The sequence below is a fragment of the Balaenoptera physalus genome, assembly GCF_965194825.1.
Source record: "Balaenoptera physalus genome assembly, chromosome: 3".
Lineage (NCBI taxonomy): Eukaryota > Metazoa > Chordata > Mammalia > Artiodactyla > Balaenopteridae > Balaenoptera > Balaenoptera physalus.
The window spans coordinates 144,518,066-144,536,873 of NC_138890.1; positions in this window are offsets into that span (position 1 = coordinate 144,518,066).

Below are 18,808 nucleotides of genomic sequence, written 5' to 3' on the forward strand. Positions count from 1 at the left end.
ATAAAATTAGAAAAATAAAAGATTTATTAGAAAAAATAAAAATATAACTGAATGAGCAGCAATGAATCAACAAGGTAAAACAGAATCTCAATCTAAAACAGGAAAAAAGAAAAGAAAAGGAAAAAAAAAAAGCCTTGGCTTTATGGGGGGAGTTTAGGTGGTGATGGAACTTAGGCAATGGCAAGGTTTAGGGTGGGGCATAACCTAGGCATGTGGGGGTGTTGACGTTTGAGTGTGGAGTGGGGCCTAGGCTCAGGATCAGAAAAGGTCCTGGGGAAGGAACCTCAGTGGGGTGACGTTCAAGCATGGGGCAGGGCCTCTGCTTAGGACCTGCCCGGAAGGGGAGAGGCAGCATGTGGAAAGGAGGGCCTCTGGAGTGTGGCGTTCCGGAGTTTGGAGGTAGGACCCTGAGTGAGGGTGTGTGGGTGGGGTTTAGGCCCAGCGTGTTGGAGGGGGTCTCAGAGGGGGTCTCCGAGTGTAGAGGTAGGACCCTGGGTGGGAGTGTAGGGGCAGGCTTGGGCTCTGCACAGCAGGAGGGAGGCTCCAAGGGCAGAGGATTAGGCCCAGGAGCCCAACAGGCTTCCCAGTGCCTAAGTGGACAGGGAAAGCACTGGCCACATTCCCTTCCGTTCCTCCGCATCCCCCCACATATTCCCCAGGGTCTCCCCCATCCTGGCTGGACCCCTAACCATGGATGGGTCCCGCTGGGTGTAGGAACTCCTCCCCTCCCCCAGCCACCCCTCACGGGTGCTGGTCCCAGACGTCTGGACTTTATTTTTGCTCTCCTTCCTTCCCTCCCACTCCCTCAGGACCTGCGCAGCTGAAGGGGGCCTAGGTGGGCAGAGGATCAGGCCTGGGATCTCAGCAGGCTCCTGGGGGCCCAAATGGGCAGGGGAAACCTGGCCACACTCCCTTCTGATCCTCTTCCCTCCCAGTGGTCCCCCAATTTCCCCCTTCGGACGTGGGATCCCTTCCCCTCCCCCAGATGCCCCTCAGCGGTGCCAGTCCCATCCCACCTCCACTTCTCCTCTCCCTTCACTCCCTCCACACACCACGTCCTACCCAGTCAATGGGGGGGGGTTCCTTCCATCCCCTTAGGTGTCCGTGGTCCCCCACCAGTGCCTGGTAGGTGCCCTAGTTATGGGGAGACACAAATTCTGTGTCCTCCTAGTCTGCCATCTTGGCTCCACCCTATGGAGATGACTTTTGATACCATTGCCTCTTCCCCAAATCTAGTAGATATTTATGGAGAAGACAAGTGCCTCAACTTCCAAGATGTTACAATTACACACTGATTATCTCTTCTATGTGTTCTGAGACTTGATATTACCCAGACCCATGCACCCAGTGGTGAAATGAGCTTGAGAGTCTTCGTATAAGTACATGCCATGACATATGCAATCTTTATATATTCTTGACGAAAATACAGAGAGGAATGAGCAGTGCAGGCATAATGAGATGATGAGACTATTTTATTGTTAATATTTTAGCTTATTTTGCTTGACTTTTATTTTAAGTGCTAGAATTGGGCCTCTGGAAAAAACAGGCAAAGTATAAGGAGGCTTTAGGTCCCAGGGCTGACTCAGTCCTTAACTAGCTTTGAGAATTTAGATATTCCTCAATGAACAGTTTATTTTTAATATATAAATTCAAAATGTAATATTTTCATACTGTTTTCTGTTTTTTTTAGTACAGTTGATTTACAATGTTGTGTTAATTTCAGGTATACAGCAAAGTGATTCAGCTATATATATTCTTTTTCAGATTCTTTTCCATTGTAAGTTATATCAAGATATCAAATATAGTTCCCTGTGCTATATAGTAAGTCCTTGTTGCTTACCTATTTTATATATAGTAGTGTATATCTGTTAATCCCAAACTCCTAATTTATCCCTCCCACCCCTTCTCCTTTGGTAATCGTAAATTTGTTTTCTATGTCTGTGAATCTATTTCTGTTTTGTAAATAAGTTCATTTGTATCATTTTTTTTAGATTCCACATGTAAGTGATATCATATGATATTTGTCTTGTCTGTCTGACTTATTTCATTTAGTATGGTAATCTCTAGGTCCATCCATGTTGTTGCAAATGGCATTATTTCATTCTTCTTTATGGCTGAGCAGTATTCCATTGTATATATATATACCACATCTTCTTTATCCATTCATCTGTCGATGGACATATAGGTTACTTCCATGTCTTGGTTATTGTAAATAGTGCTGCAGTGAACATTGAGGTGCATGTATCTTTTTGAATTAGAGTTTTTGCCTTTTCTGGATATGTGCCCAGGAGTGGGATTGATGGATCATATGGTAACTCTTTTTAGTTTTTTAGGGACCCTCCATACTGTTCTCCATAGTGACTGCCATACTGGTTTCTTATTTGCTCTGCTTTGTAAACTGTAAAACAGCAACAAAAATGCTGGTCATTATTACTATTTTTGTAGTAATGTTACCAACAACATAGTGGTATAATAATCTATTTCCCATTTGTAAGGTTCATTGCACCAGTTTACCCCATTTCTTATGTACTTATTTGTGGCATTTAAGGAGGTGTTTTGGTATAATTGTCTTCCCTTTGCTTTGATCCATTCTGCCTTGTCTGTAATTTTTTCTCTCTTTGGCAATTGTTCCCCAGTTCCCTTTGTTACAGTTCACTTAAGCCTCTGGAATCTCCATCCAAGCCTATAGCTCTGTTTGCATAGGCAGCAAACTGTTCCTCATATGTGGGGGAGACAATAAGTTAAACTAACCTATTTACAATAACAGCCATGTGTTGCTATGAGATGTGCCACGACAGGACTGAAAATCATTCTCTTGGTCATGCAAGCAGAAGGTATAAATAAGGCAGCCAGAGAGGTTCTATTTGTATTAGCAACAGATGCAGTAGAGCAAAACAGCTACTCCAATAATACTGTCCATATGCTGGTGCAAACAAAAAGACCTAGCTGTCCCAGGCTAAGTGAATTAGTGTTCCTCAGTGATGCCATTGCCCAGGGCAGGGTTTTGTTCTTCCTCTATGATGTCTTTTCAGTGCCAGATATCTTGTCAGTCCCACAAACAAAGAGCCAGGCCACCTGGGCTCTGAGCTGGACATATTCCAAGGATAGCAGTTGCCTTATTCTCAGCCTGTTCATGTGATATCTCCTTTGACCTTGGATGCTCTTTGGAGTCCAAACAAGGCAAATAGGTTTTTGTTTTACTTTCCACTTTAGTTTTCAAAATCACCTCTCTTGGACCTGTCACCACTTCTAGCTAGAATTTTACATCCTCCCTTTATCATTTGCTTCACTACCCGATATATGAAGTGGAGAAGACTGACCCTGCCCATGAGGCAGACTAAGTAGTTACACTCAGCTGAAGTTTAAAGAACGAAGACCTTGAAGTTGCATTTTAACTCACAATCCTATGAGACTTTTACATTTTTTTTTTTAGCACAATTGATGTGGCCGGTGAACAAGTCTCCCTTTCCCACCCCAGGGCTCCCTACTCATTCATATCAACATGAAGAATAGTCTTGATGCAAGAGGGAGAGGATACGGGGATATATGTATACGTATAGCTGATTCACTTTGTTATACAGCAGAAACAAATACAACGTTGTAAAGCAATTATACTCCAGTAAAGATGTTAAAAAAAAAAAAAAGAATAGTCTTAAAAGAAAACAGAAGTCCTAGTCTGGTCAATGTGGAGTCTAAAAGAAGGAGAAATACTCATTTTTGCCTTCGTGTCAGTGATAGAATATGGATTCCCTACATGTGTATCTGAATGTCAGGATTTTTTAAAACAGTTTTTTTGCTCTGACTGGTTTCTCAAATAACCTCAGAAGATTTGTGGTCTGTAGATAAGATTTTGATAGTCCACATTTATCCACTCATAAATCAAATACTGATTTGAGACTAATATTACATGCATTATAATAAATACTGTAAGGAGTAAAAAGATGAATTAGTGTATTTATCAAATAGATTAGCGTCCAATAGAAGAGATTAACATCTAAACATAAACAACCTTTATACCTGCTTTATTCTCTTTCATGGAGAATGGAGTTACCATTGGCTTAGCTCAAGCTAGAAATCTCAGCATCTCCCTCAAATTTCTCTCCCCCTCATGTATCATACAACATTGGTTATGAGTCTGCATAATTCATTTCCAAAATGTTTTTGAATATTTCTCTTCTAATACACAAATTAGTTCATACATTTAACTTTCATAAATTTAGCACCAGTTCATAAATTGAAATTTTCTCATTTGATCTATTACAATGATTGCCTATTTGATTATTCTGGAAACAGTAGGAAGTTATTGAAATATTTAGAGCTGAAGGACTATGTGATTATGCCTGCTCTTTAAATGAATGTTTTTAATGAATTTATTTATTTGTTTTTATTTTTGGCTGTGTTGGGTCTTCGTTGCTTCACAAGGGCTTTCTCTAGTTGCAGCGAGCGGGGGCTACTCTTCATTGTGGTGTGTGGGCTTCTCATTATCATGGCTTCTCTTGTTGTGGAGCACGGGGTCTAGGCATGCAGGCTTCAGTAGTTGTAGCACTCGGGCTCAGTAGTTGTGGCTCGTGGGCTCCAGAGAGCAGGCTCAGTAGTTGTGATGCACAGGCCTAGCTGCTCCGTGGCATGTGAGATCTTCCTGGGCAGGGATGGAACTTGCGTCCCCTGCATTGGCAGGCAGATTCTTAACCATTGCGCCATGCCTGCTCTTTAAAAAAAAATTATTGTTAATAACTTAGGGTCTGGTTCCTGACTAAACAGTTTCTCTAGGAGTGACAAAGACCATTTCAATCCCATTGATGAAGAAAAAGAAGAAAGCAGTAAAACCAGAAATCAATTGTAACATGGAATTATCAGAAACTTAGTTTATTTCCTTTATTAGAGCCATAATAAATGTGTGACAAAATACAATTTCTCAAATCAACACAGTATCCACTGAATTCAGAGCATCACATGTTGTATGTGTGATAGACACAGAAATGCGCCACACAGATTCCGTTTTTAGGCCTGAGTGATAATTGCCACAGACATACTTGGAAGTTGAAAGAACCCCCACTTTTAGGCCTTGGCCTGGGAAGCAAGAGGTATCACAATGGAAGAAGCCAAGTGGAAGCTCATAACACTATCCTCCCTACTCTTGGCAAAGGTACCAACTCAGAAAAATAATCACATCCAAGGAAAGGACTCATGAGCAGTAAAAAATGATTTAGAGATATGGGAACATATGTATATGTATAACTGATTCACTTTGTTTTAAAGCAGAAACTAACCCATCATTGTAAAGCAATTATACTCCAATAAAGATGTTTAAAAAAAATGATTTAGCTAGCTAGTCAAGGGCCTGGAGGAGAGAAAGATTAGAATAGAGTGTGTGGCTAGACCTACCAGAGGAGACTAAATATGAAGATTTTTGTAGCGTATATTAACATGCGCAAGAGATCAACCATCACAGAAGAGGCACCAAACCACCAAGTACACAAAATGATTTGGCAGCTGATATAAGCCAGCAGCTATTATTAGTTACTCCAGTGCTGACATGATAAGCACATTAAAAAAATGGTCACGGTGGCAAAGATGGACCAAAGATGATATAACAAGTGCTATCACTGAACCCACTGAACCTCCAACCTGCCAATAAGAGCGGAGAACTAATAGCATTCTCAGTAGGGAACAACATTGAACCCCCAATATGGCAACATTCCTGTAGCTGCTATGGAAAATAGTACAGTGGTTCCTCCAAAAGTTAAAAGTAGAGCTACCATATGATCTAGCAATCTTACTACTTTGGGTATATATCCAAAGGAAATGAAATCAGTATCTTTAGAGCTATTAGCACTCCCATATTCACAATAGCTAAGATGTAGAAACAATCTAAATGTCCATTGACAAATGAGTGGATAAAGAAAATATAAACATTGTGTGATATAAACACACAATGGAATGCTATTCAGTCTTTAAAAAGAGGAAATGTTACAATAGGTGACAACATGGATATTATGTTAAGTGATAGAAGCCTAACACAGAAAAACAAGTATTGCATGATTCCACTTATATGTGTAACCTAAAATAGTTAAATTCATAAAATCGAAGACTGGAATGGTGGTCACCAGGGGCTGGGGGAGGGGAAATGGGGAGTTATTAATCAAGAGCATAAAGTTTCAGTTAAGTAAGCTAAAGAAGCTATAGAGATCTGTACCTATAGTCAACAGTAGTGTATTGTACACTTAACATTCATTAAGAGTGTATACTTTATGTTGTTTCTTATTACAATAAAATTAAATTAAAATGAAGAACACACACATGCACAGACACACACATACATACATACAAAAAAAATATGGCACCATTTCTCAAGGAGACCAACTAGCTACATCATTAATCACTAGTTCACAGGCCAGCTATTTGTTTTGATAGAAATAGATACATATTCTGGGTATGGATTTTTCATTCTGGACTACAGTTGCAACCAGTAGCACTACCCAAGAGCTTATAAACGATTTGACCCTCTAGTGTGGAATCCCACATACCATCACAACAGACCAGGCAGCTCACTTTACAGTCAAGAATATTGGGGAGTAGGTCCATGACAGAGCATCCACTAATCATGTCACATATCATGCCATCCAGAAGCTGCTGGAACAACTTCCCAAAGGCACAGCTGAAGCATCAGCTCAGTTATAATTATTTTTGAGGATGGTGCCTACATACTCTAGGACACAGTATCTACATTGAATCAAATAACTTGATATGGTTCTGTGGCCCAACAAGAAGAATACAGGGGTGACCAGTCCCTCCCATCAGGAATCTTGTTCAAGCCTCTTAGATAGCCTCATCCACCAGAGGGCAGACAGCAGAAGCAAGAAGAACTACAGTCCTGCAGCCTGTAGAACAAAAACCACAATCACAGAAAGATAGACACGATGAAAAGGCAGAGTGCAATGTACCAGATGAAGGAACAAGATAAAACCCCAGAAAAACAATTAAATGAAGTGGAGATAGGCAACCTTCCAGAAAAAAAATTCAGAATAATGATAGTGAAGATGATCCAGGACCTCGGAAAAAGAACGGAGGCAAAGATCAAGAAGATGCAAGAAATGTTTAACAAAGACCTAGAAGAATTAAAGAACAAACAAACAGAGATGAACAGTACAATAACTGAAATGAAAAATACACTAGAAGGAATCAATAGCAGAATAACTGAGGCAGAAGAACGGATAAGTGACGTGGAAGACAGAATGGTGCAATTCACTGTTGTGGAACAGAATAAAGAAAAAAGAATGAAAAGAAATGAAGACAGCCTAAGAGACCTCTGGGACAACATTAAACGTGACAACATTCACATTATAGGGGTCCCAGAAGGAGAAGAGAGAGAGAAAGGACCCGAGAAAATATTTGAAGAGATTATAGTAGACAACTTCCCTAACATGGGAAAGGAAATAGCCACCCAGGTCCACAAAATGCAGAGAGTTCCATACAGGATAAACCCAAGGAGAAACACACCAACACACATAGTAATCAAATTGGTAAAAATTAAAGACAAAGAAAAATTATTGAAAGCAGCAAGGGAAAAACGACAAATAACATACAAGGGAACTCCCATAAGGTTAACGGCTGATTTCTCAGCAGAAACTCTACAAGCCAGAAGGGAGTGGCAGGACATATTTAAAGTGATGAAAGGGAAGAGCCTACAACCAATATTACTCCACCCAGCAAGGATCTCATTCAGATTCAAGGGAGAAATCAAAAGCTTTACAGACAAGCAAAAGCTAAGAGAATTCAGCACCACCAAACCAGCTCTACAACAAATGCTAAAGGAACTTCTCTAAGTGGGAAACACGAGAGAAGAAAAGGACCTACAAAAACAAACCCAAAACAATTAAGAAAATGGTAACAGGAACATATATATTGATAATTACCTTAAACGTGAATGGATTAAATGCTCCAACCAAAAGACACAGGTTCGCTGAATGGATACAAAAACAAGATCCATATATATGCTGTCTACAAGAGACCCACTTCAGACATAGGGGCACATACAGACTGAAAGTGAGGGGATGGAAAAAGATATTTCATGCAAATGGAAATAAAAAGAAAGCTGGAGTAGCAATACTCATACCAGATAAAATAGATTTTAAAATGAAGAAGGTTACAAGAGACAAGGAAGGACACTATGTAATAATGAAGGGATCAATCCAAGAAGAAGATCTAACAATTATAAACATACATGCTCCCAACATGGGAGCACCTCAATACATAAGGCAACTGCTAACAGCTTGAAAAGAGGAAATTGACAGTAACACAATAATACTGGGGGACTTTAACACGTCCCTTACACCCATGGACAGATCATCCAAGCAGAAAATTACTAAGGAAACACAAGATTTAAATGACACAATAGACCAGATAGATTTGATTGATATTTATAGGACATTCCATCCAAAAACAGCAGATTACACTTTCTTCTCAAGTGCGCATGGAACATTCTCCAGGATAGATCACATCTTGGGTCACAAATCAAGCCTCAGTAAATTTAAGAAAATTGAAATCATAACAAGCATCTTTTCAGACCACAATGCTATGAGATTAGAAATCAATTACAGGGAAAAAAACGTAAAAAATACAAACACATGGAAGCTAAACAATATGTTACTAAATAACCAAGAGATCACTGAAGAAATCAAAGAGAAAATCAAAAAATACCTAGAGACAAATGACAATGAAAACACAATGATCCAAAACCTATGGGATGCAGCAAAAGCAGTTCTAAGAGGGAAGTTTATAGCTATACAAGCCTACCTCAAGAAACAAGAAAAATCTCAAATAAACAATCTAACGTTACACCTAAAGGAACTAGAGAAAGAAGAACAAACAAAGCCGAAAGTTAGCAGAAGGAAAGAAATCATAAAGATCAGAGCAGAAATAAATGAAATAGAAACAAAGAAAACAATAGCAAAGATCAATAAAACTAAAAGCTGGTTCTTTGAGAAGATAAACAAAATTGATAAACCATTATCCAGACTCATCAAGAAAAAGAGGGAGAGGACTCAAATCAATAAAATTAGAAATGAAAAAGGAGAAGTTACAACAGACACTGAAGAAATACAAAGCATCCTACGAGACTACTACAAGCAACACTATGCCAATAAAATGGACAACCTGGAAGAAATGGACAAATTCTTAGAAAGGTATAACCTTCCAAGACTGAACCAGGAAGAAACAGAAAATATGACCAGACCAATCACAAGTTATGAAATTGAAACTGTGATTAAAAATCTTCCAACAAACAAAATTCCAGGACCAGATGGCTTCACAGGTGAATTCTATCAAACATTTAGAGAAGAGCTAACACCCATCCTTCACAAACTCTTCCAAAACATTACAGAGGAAGGAACACTCCCAAACTCATTCTATGAGGCCACCATCACCCTGATACCAAAACCAGACAAAGATACTACAAAAAAAGAAAATTACAGACCAATATCACTAATAAATATAGATGCAAAAATCCTCAACAAAATACTAACAAACAGAATCCAACAGCACATTAAAAGAATCATACACCATGATCAAGTGGGATTTAACCCAGGGATGAAAGGATTCTTCAACATATGCAAATCAATCAATGTGATACACCATATTAACCAACTGAAGAATAAAAACCATATGATCATCTCAATAGATGCAGAAAATCTTTTGACAAAATTGAACACCCATTTATGATAAAAACTCTCCAGAAAGTGGGCATAGAGGGAACCTACTTCAACATATTAAAGGCCATATATGACAAACCCAGAACAAACATCATTCTCAATGGTGAAAAACTGAAAGCGTTTCTTCTAAGATCAGGAACAAGAGAAGGATGTCCACTCTCACCGCTATTATTCAACATAGTTTTGGAATTTTAGCCACGGCCATCAGAGAAGAAAAAGAAATAAAAGGAATCCAAATTGGAAAAGAAGAAGTAAAACTGTCACTGTTTGCAGATGACATGATACTATACATAGAGAATCCTAAAGATGCTACCGGAAAACTACTAGAGCTAATCAATGAATTTGGTAAAGTTGCAGGACACAAAATTAATGCACAGAAATCTCTTGCATTCCCATACACTAATGATGAAAAATGTGAAAGAGAAATTAAGGAAACACTCCCATTTACCACTGCAACAAAAAGAGTAAAATATGTAGGAATAAACCTACCTAAGGAGACAAAAGACCTGTATGCAGAAAACTATAAGACACTGATGAAAGAAATTAAAGATGATACAAACAGATGAAGAGATATACCATGTTCTTGGATTATAAGAATCAATATTGTGAAAATGACTATACTACCCAAAGTAATCTACAGATTCAATGCAATCCCTATCAAATTATCAATGGCATGTTTTACAGAACTAGAACAAAAAATCTTAAAATTTGTTTGGAGACACAAAAGACCCCGAATAGCTGAAGCATCTTGAGGGAAAAAAACGAAGTTGGAGGAATTAGACTCCCTGACTTCAGACTATACTACAAAGCTACAGTAATCAAGGCAATATGGTACTGGCACAAAAACAGAGATATAGATCAATGGAACAGGTTAGAATGCCCAGAGATAAACCCATGCACCTATGGTCAACTAATCTATTACAAAGGAGGCTAGGGTATACAACTGAGAAAAGGCAGTCTCTTCAATAAGTGGTGCAGGGAAAACTGGACAGCTACATGTAAAAGAATGAAATTAGAACACTCCCTAACACCATACACAAAAATAGACTCAAACTGGATTAGACACCTAAATGTAAGACTGGACACTACAAAACTCTTAGAGGAAAACATAGGAAGAACACTCTTTGACATAAATCACAGCAAGATCTTTTTGATCCAACTCCTAGAGTAATGGAAATAAAAATAAAAATTAACAAATCGACCTAATGAAACTTAAAAGCTTTTGCACAGTAAAGGAAACTACAAACAAGATGAAAGGACAACCCTCAGAATGGGAGAAAATATTTACTAACGAATCAACAGACACAGGATTAATCTCCAAAATATATAAACAGCTCATGCAGCTCAATATTAAAAAAACAAACAACCCAATCCAAAAATGGCAGAAGACCTAAGTAGACATTTCTCCAAAGAAGACATACAGATGGCCAAGAAGCACATGAAAAGATGCTCAACATCACTAATTATTAGAGAAATGCAAATCAAAACTACAATGAGGTATCACCTAACACCAGTTAGAATGGGCATCATCAGAAAATCTACAAACAACAAATGCTGGAGAGCGTGTGGAGAAAAGGGAACCCTCTTGCACTGTTGGTGGGAATGTAAATTGATACAGCCACTATGGAGAACAGTATGGAGGTTCCTTAAAGAACTAAAAATAGACTTACCATGTGACCCGGCAATCCCAGTACTGGGCATATACCCAGAGAAAACCATAATTCACAAAGACACATGCACCCCAATGTTCATTGCAGCACTATTTACAATAGCCAGGTCATGGAAGCAACCTCAATGCCCATCGACAGACGAATGGGTAAAGAAGATGTGGTACCTATATACAATGGAATATTACTCAGCCATAAAAAGGAACGAAATTGTGTTATTTGTAGAGACGTGGATGAATCTTGAGACTGTCATACAGAGTGAAGTAAGTCATAAAGAGAAAAACAAATATCGTATATTAACGCATGTATGTGGAACCTAGAAAAATGGTACAGATGAACCTGTTTGCAGGGCAGAAATTGAGACACAGATGCAGAGAACAAACGTATGGACACCAAGGGGGGAACGTGGTGGGGGGGCAGTGCTGTGATGAATTCGGCAATTGGGATTGACATGAATACACTAATATGTATAAAATGGATAACTAATAAGAACCTGCTACATAAAAAATTTTAAATAATTAAAAAAAAAAAAGAATACAGTGGTCAGGAACCAAGTGATAGAAGCAGGAGTGGCCCTACCAACTCTCACTTCCAATAACCCACTTGGGGAACTTGTTCTTCTCATACCCACAACTCTGGCCTCTGCAGAGTTAAGAGTTCATGGTTCCAAAGAGTGGACACTTCCTCCAGGGGACACAGAAAGAACCCCATTGAACTATAAATTTTAGCTGCTCTCTGGGCATTTTAGGTCAGTACCAGCAGTAAGAAGAATCATCATAGTAGCTGGCAATTAATCCTAACTATTAGGAGGAGGTAGGACTGCTCCCTGAAGTGGGGAAGCAGCGAGGAATATATTTGATTTCGACTAGAGCACTTCCTGTCACTCCCTTGCCATGCTGAGATGTTAAATGGACAATTGCAGCGCCACAGTCTGAGGATCGTAACCACAGTCTCACATCCGCCAGGGATATGGTCTTAGTCCTGACACTAGATAAGCCACTGAGGCCAGCAAAGCTGTTCACTGAATCGAGAGAAATCTAGAATGGATGGTGGAGGAAGGAGACCATGATCACTTGTTGTGACCCCAAAGTCAGCTGCAGTGGAGAGAGCTGTAGTTGGTCCCACCTGCCTCTTTCTCCTGTTTCTCATGGGAAGAGGGGCCCACCAAATGCCTAGGGGAATTCCTCCCCAAATATATAAGAAGTGACTCCAAGCAGTGCAGGCCTACACTGTGATGGACATGGAGATACAACACTCAGATCTCCTTCCAGAAAGGACATGGTGCCCAGCTTCAGGGAGCTTGTCAATGGGTAGTCTCCGGCTTCCAGCTTCATCTGAAGAGAGTCAGCGTACCCACAGGCATGTCCTTCCCAAGGGACCCACATTCAATGACTGATGGAGTGGGGGTGATCCATTCCTGTCCCACCCTCCCCGTGCCACTTTAACTCTACAGCTCCCTGGAAGAGGCTGTTATCAGGCCTGTACTTCAACTTGACTTCCCTGCAAAATGCCTGCTACACTGTGTTTCAGACTATGGTTCCCAGAAAACCCAAAATTTAGAAACAGTTATACAGTGATAGACTTTTTAAAAATGCCCTTCAAATGATTTGGGAAGCTTGTGTAACAATGCTAAGAAAAGGTATACAAGTTATAAATTCCTTGAGGGGTGGGAGCATGTTTTATTCATCTTTATATTTTTTCTGCCTGGTGTGCTAGCTGATAGAGAGCATTAAATTGCAATGAATTAAATCATACTGAACTGGCAGGCTGGAATAATATATAATAGTCAACGAATTTTAGAGGTTCCTTTTATAATTACTCACCCTTACTAGTTCCTATTTACTTATGCTTTTAGAGAGCAAAGTGTGAGATAATTACAGCCATCACCTCTTTGAGATTTTACACACTTACTGTTGAAGGAATCCTGGTCCCCAATCCTCATATTTCCTTGAGGACCTATGCATTAAATCTACACTTAAGGCCACTCTTTTACCTTCTTATCTGACTTATGAGGTTGGGATAAGTTGTATGTGTAGTTCAGTCCCTTTATTTTGGAGCAAACCTGCTCACAGCAGATACGTTTTTTGCCTATTTTATAAGAGGTCTGCCTCTGTGATGAGGGCCGTAGAATCTAGGACTATTTGGGAATTATTCCAATTTGAGGGAATATGAAAAAGTTTAAGGAAGTCTATTTATCTTTTAATCCAAGTCATATTCTCTAAAACCAGTTCTACCAATCATAACAATGATATTTTAATGTCTATCAGTTGACACTTGATATGCAAATATCTCAGATGGGGAGAGGGGTGTGATTAAACCCCAAACACTAGCTGACTCTCCAACAGCTGATGACTTCTCTTCCTGTTTCTAAGAGACTACTCCCTCTTTGCACCCAGCCAGCCATCCAACCCCCTTCATCAACCCATCCTCATATCCCATGTGGCACTGAGTCTACCTGAGTCTTAACTCATTGTCAGCATATAGAAATTTAGGGCTAAGAGATGTATATAAATAGGGGTAGGAAGCATTATCGTCCCTAATCCATTGTACTTTCCTCTATAACCTGGAGGGCAGGCAACCAACCCTAGTAGGTAACCACTTCTCTGTTAAGGTGAGGAAGGCCTCTGTGATGATAGTAAGTCATTATCACCCACTTACCTTTCATTCTAAGAATTACATTGAGAAATGTTTGTTTTTCATAGATTATAAGCACACTTAACATAATGAAGAACTTATATTTATTTTCTTACTATTTTATTTCACTTTTATTGGGGAGAGTAAAACTTTGTTTTATAATTGTCCTGAATAACAAAAATAATATCTTTGAAAAACATTAAACTGGTATATTAAATCAATTTCTCATAGTTCAAGTTTCCCTGCAGGTACCCACAGATTGTAGATATCACCCAGAACAAAGAAGGAAATCGTAACTTCAAGTCTCAAAATAAATTTTTGAATCTATAATGACATTATGGCCTTGAAAGGTTTCTTTGGAATATGAAAGTTTTTTTTCTGTATTACAAAAGCTTTCCTTTACATATTAAATCATGGAAGTCTGAGCTCAGAGGTTTACCTTAGTTATGGAGGATGATGAATATTCAGTTTCATATTTGTTATATTTGTTTTAATGATAAAATAGAAAAAAATTATATTCTTCACTTTCATTTAACTTTATATTTTTCTATTTTTATAATGTCATTTTTTCTTCTCCATCCTGTCAACACATAACTGCATCCAAATAAACAGGTCAGTAGCCTAGTGTGTATTATTTCACTCACTTGTCCCTTTTCATATAATCACAATAAAAAAATAGGGTGCTTTTGTTGATATTTGTTTTTACAACTCAACTTATATATGCTAATCTTTGACCATCTTTCTCACTTAATAATGCATTAAAGATCCTTTTTTCAACTCAGAAAATATGCATCTGACAATTTTTTATCATTGCTTTGTGTATTTTTTTAAATTAATATAATTTTTAGGGCAGTTTTAGATTTACAGAAAAATGGAGCTAAAGTAGAAACTTCCCACATACTCCCTCAGACACACACAGTTTCCCCTGTTATTAACATCTTGCATTAACATGGTGCTAATGTAAACTATGGACTTTAGTTAGTAATAATGTACCAACATCATCTCATCAATTGTAACAAATGGACCACACTAATGCATCATTTTTTAAACAACTACATGACATTATATTGTATGAATGTAGTTCTCCATTCCTTAAGTGATGAGGACGCTAGCTGTTTATAATTTTTTACCACTATAAACAGTGCTGCAATAAACATCCTGAACATTTATCCATAGGTACTAGGAGTTTTATTTCTACGAAATGAATTTTCATATGAAATTATCAGGTGAAAGTGTATGCATATTTTACTCATTTATTGTCACTTGGGTATTCACCCCTTTTTTTCATGAGATATTACAAATGCAGATCACATCTTCTAGGGTCTTCGAACATATCTATTGAGATTTTTGAAGCTCATTTAATATATTTAGATTTTCATCAGTGATTGGATGACAGGTTTGGCTGATATTACTGTAAATACTGTGTTCTCAAAAGATGTAAATGACTATATAAGAATCTGTACCCACAAACTCTTACTTGAATGTCGCAATTTTTTTTCACAAGTTTAATATTTCCTTTGCTATTCCTTGGCAGAATTATTCCCTGTGTTCTCTGCTAAATGATCTGTGGGCAGGTGGTCCAATCCAACATTCAAGCCTTAAAATTGATCTAGTTTTGTATTTTATATTGTGTATCCCATTATACTCATATCACTTCTCATGTATTTGGAACTATTGTTTAGGGAAGTACTATAAAGTCATGTGCTTATTATGAAATAAAACATCAAGGATTCATATGTAGTCAACAGTATGCCCGTAGCAGTAGTAATTTGCTTCTTGACTGTAAACTTGTTGACGAGGAACACATGTATGCAAGGCACTAGGAAGCAAGTGGAGTTAAATCACAATTTGTGAATGGTATTTTTGTGGGCAAGGAAATCTAGAGATGATCCATTTTAACAACAAAATTTTAGTTGGAGAAACTCAATTTCAGAGAAGCAAAGTGAATTGCTACAGATCACCCACTTAGTTATTAATAGGATCAAGACCAGAACAAATGTCTTCTGAAATGACAGTTCAAGCCTTTTTTCCCTATGCCACACTTAGTCCTTAGAATATTTAGGACTGGTTCTGTATGAGCTCAACTATCCTACCTCCCTTCTCAGTTCATTCAGGTGAAAAATGTAAACAAAATATCTGCCTCTCCTCAACCTTGCAGTATTAATCATTAAAGAGAATATTACATTCAAATTGTAATGGCTAATTTTTTTGATCACTTACTATGAGCCTGGCATCATGGTTTTTTTTTTTTTTTTAGTGATAATAATTTTTTTAAATTGTGGTAAAATAAACGTAACATGAAATTTACAACCTAAACCATTTATAAGTGTGCAGTTCAGTAGTACTAAGTATATTCGTTTTTGTTGTACAGCCAGTCCCTAGAACTCTCTTTATTTTGCAAACCCCAAATTCCATTTCCATTAAACAACAGCTTCCCATTCTTTGCTCCCTCCAGCCCCTGGCAACCACCCGTCTACTTTCTGTCTTTATGATTTTGTCTACTCTAGGTACCTCATATAAATAGAATCACAGTATTCATCTTTTTGTGACTGGCTTATTTCACTTAGCATAACATCCTCGAAGTTGTTCAATGTTGTAGCATGTGTCAGAGCTTTCTTCCTTTTTAAGGCTAAAGTAATTGTCCTTTGTAAATATTGATAGAGACCACATTTTGTTTATCCCTTCATCTATACATGAGCAGTTTGGCTGCTTTCACCTTTTGGCTATTGTGAGTAATGCTGCTACGAACATGGTGTACAAATATCTCTTCTAGACTTTGATTTTACTTCTTTTGGGTATATAACCAAAAGCAGAATTGTTCAATTATATGGAAACTGTATTTTAAATTTTTTGAAGAACTACCAAGGGCTGAAAAGTGAGCATTTCATCTCTCTCTCTTTCTCCTTCCCCCAATGGACATGAATAATAATAGTAGTAAATCTTTGGGAAAAAGCACAACAAAATATTTACACAAGCAGTGAGTTTATAAATAGAAAATTGATAGCAACAAAATTTTTTAAAAGACTATATATCAAATATGTTTTCTGTCCCTTGGAGACTTTGTTGGCAATAAAACGGAGAGCTAAATAGATTGTAAGCATAAGGCAGTGGGGCAAATCCTATCTTCTTACAAACTAATCATGGGCAGGTTGACAATTCTACGCCATGGAGATGCCAATGTCGATAAGGTTAATTTTAAAAATCTGGTATTCCTATCTGTAACCTGAATAATTCAGGGAATCAAGATTTGTGTATTGTTCCCCTTTGACCATCTATACTATGAAAACCTGAGCAAAAATGATAAAGTTTTAAGTTTTCGGAGGAGATATTTTTGTTTGAATTGTCATTGAGAATATTCCTTAGAGACGAGTCCCACCAGTTTTCAAGGGGTAAGTCTGTAGCCAGTCAGCACAGGAAGGGAAACGCAATGGTGAGTGAGAACGAGGCTGGCATGTGAACCTGTCTTCCCATCTTTCCAATCCCGATAGATAGCCTTAAGCAGAACCCTGTCTAAGGCTGCGGCAAGAGACGTGGGACACAGGTAAATCTGAGTCTGGCTGGAGTGCGTTAGTGCCATTTTTCTCACAAAGCTACACCTAGTAATCCAGAGCCTTTGTGCCTGGCCAGAAATTTTTAAGTGGCTCTGATGCTTACTATCTGGTAACTCTGGGAAAGTTAACTTCTTTTTGCCTCAGTTTCCTTTCAGTAAAATAGAAATACTCATACTACAAACCTGAGGAGGGTTTTGTAAGGATTTTAGAAGGCAATACATGTAAAGGCACATACAGGGACTCAGCAGATGTTTATTGTAAAAAAAAAAAAATTAGAGTATAACTTGGTTAGAATATTCCTCTGGAAAAAGAGACTCTAGATTTCCAACACGGTGATAAATAGCTCACCACTGTTAATGACACTATGACTTCCTTATTTCTACTCTCAACTCCCCAAGGGACCACCAGGAGAAAATGGTGATCAAATGAGGTTAATGAAGACTCAACCGCAGATAGGAAGAATAACAAATGCACGGAGTCTGAATCGTGTCTTAGAGCGGAACGTTTAAGGGAGAATATTTATAGGGTTTGGGGTTTGAGCTCCAGTGATGAAAGGCAGATCTTTCAAGGGAAGGAATGAATGGGGATTAGGTAAGGTTTGTGACTAAAGATCTCATGCTGAAAAATCAGCTGAAGGATTTTGGATTAAGCTAGTCTTTTTCCTGTACATATTCCATAATTAGCATGATATTTGAAGGTAATTAGCACATAATGTTGATAAATTTAATTTAAAAAATCTGGTTTTTAATTTAGTATTTAATTAAATTAATTAATTTATTTAATTATTTAGTACCTAAATAATTCAGGGAAACAAGCTTTGTGTATTCCCTCTGAATACCTATACTATAAGAACTTGAACAGAAATGATAAAATTTTAAGTGTTTTCTATTTTGAATTAATAGTAGATACAAAAAATAGAAGTTACTAAGAAAATAAACAGTGGGGCCCAATGAGAGTGGTGATTCCTGAGATCATTATACTATTATAACAGGAAATGTAGGAAACATTTTTTTGCCATGGACTGGGTGATAGATTACATGATGAAGTAATAAGAATTAAGTATGAATTTAGTAGTGACCCTTGGCTCCATTACAAGAAAAAAGAGAGTAAGTTATTAAAATCGTCCATTGAAATGTGCTTCGTATTATACTTTCATATACAATATAAAACATGCAAGAAATATTATCTAAGAACTACAACATTGAATTAAGAACATAAAAACCTCTAATCTTTTAAGAGTGTCCTG